The 1,499-nt window shown below is 39.4% G+C and overlaps 1 long non-coding RNA gene across 1 annotated transcript; it reads right to left on the minus strand.

Moving 5' to 3' along the window:
• Positions 1 to 1,201, minus strand: LOC128732517 (uncharacterized). Its single transcript, XR_008411809.1, has 5 exons — positions 874 to 1,201; positions 715 to 786; positions 543 to 643; positions 390 to 475; positions 1 to 329 (listed from the first exon to the last, which is right to left on the minus strand). It is a non-coding gene; the product is annotated as an uncharacterized LOC128732517 (long non-coding RNA).
• Positions 1,202 to 1,499: the final 298 nt, after the last annotated feature.

Consider the following 1,499-nt stretch of genomic DNA (forward strand, 5'->3'; position numbering starts at 1 on the left):
AGCAATTTGGAAATTGAACCGGAATCCGCAATTGATATCGTTAAACTTGTTCCTCGGGATAGAAGACTGGAAGAGCTTAGCTAAGTGTCTTTCAAGGTTGGAATTGGATCGGAATATAAAGAAAAAGCTATGTCTGCCTCATCTTGGCAGAAGGGTATTTATTTCCGTGAGTTTGAATTCACTCGCGGGATTCAGCCGAAATTATTTCCTATTCCCCCGCCAAGCCAGCCAAACGAGTAATCCCCGATATTCTGCTTCGCCTCGTTTTTCACCGTTACTTGATGATTCTACTTGTCCAGAAGTGTATAACTGTTGCTTGCGTGATTCATCTGTTAAACAAAATTGCTATCAGTATGAAAAAAAATGAAATAAGCCTGCACATATATTACCAGAATATGAATAGTATCCGAAGCAGTAGCCGGCTCGAAGCTGTCTTCATGTCCGCACTGGAGCGTGATTTCGATGTTTATGCTTTCTGTGAAACAAATTTAAATGAATCAATTCAAAATTCGTTTGTGTTTCCACAATCGTTTGTAGTTTACCGTTGCGATAGATCCTCATCGAATTCTGATAAAACCAGCGGCGGTGGTGTACTGATTGCTGTTAATCAGAAGTTTTATAGTAACGTTATTTTCGAATCGTCCTGCAATGAGGAAATTACCGTTAAAATTCGATTGAACAAAATTGAAATTATTCTTTGTTGTGTATACATACCTCCTGATTCGCATTTTGGTCGCTATGCATCATACGTAGAAAGCATCCGCAATATTGTAGATTCATCGTCACCTGAAAGCAAAATTGTTGTCGTGGGTGATTTCAATCTTAAAAACACAACTTGGTGTCGTGAAACTGAAAAGGATTTGCATTTCTTACCTTATCAAGTACGCCAGCCAGAAGAAGAACTGTTCGTTGATTCGATGGCTGCTTGTGGCTTTTTCCAAATTTGCGGTATCCCGAATCAAAACAACAGATTTCTCGATTTGTTGTTTACAACAGACGATGAGTGCTGTCGTATTGAGGTGAGTGATCCGCTGATCAAGACAGAAGTGCATCATAATGCTATGTCAATTGACGTTACTTTTACTGAGTTGCCTATGGCATCCAATGATTTTGTCGCACACTCCGATAAAGCGATAAAGGTTTTAGACACTCGCCTAATCGACGATGCTATGAGTGCACGGATTACCGAGGAATTACAAGATGTAGACTGGCGCGGCGTATTTATTTCTAACGATGCTTTTGATAGGGACGATATGAAACCTCACGTTGCTTCTATGTTGGATTTTCTACGGAAATTTTCCGTTTTGAATATAATTGACGGTGATACGTGGAATATCGAAACAGCTCTTGACTACAATGTGATTGTGTTTTATTATATTATATACGGCATATTATCACGCCATTGCCGTGTAAGAAACGTGAAAGACAACCGCAAATATCCGGTATGGTTCGATTCTGAAACGATAAAATTGCTTAGGGAAAAAAAGAAGCTCTACAAC

Source organism: Sabethes cyaneus, chromosome 1, assembly GCF_943734655.1.
Source record: "Sabethes cyaneus chromosome 1, idSabCyanKW18_F2, whole genome shotgun sequence".
NCBI classification, from domain to species: Eukaryota; Metazoa; Arthropoda; class Insecta; order Diptera; family Culicidae; genus Sabethes; species Sabethes cyaneus.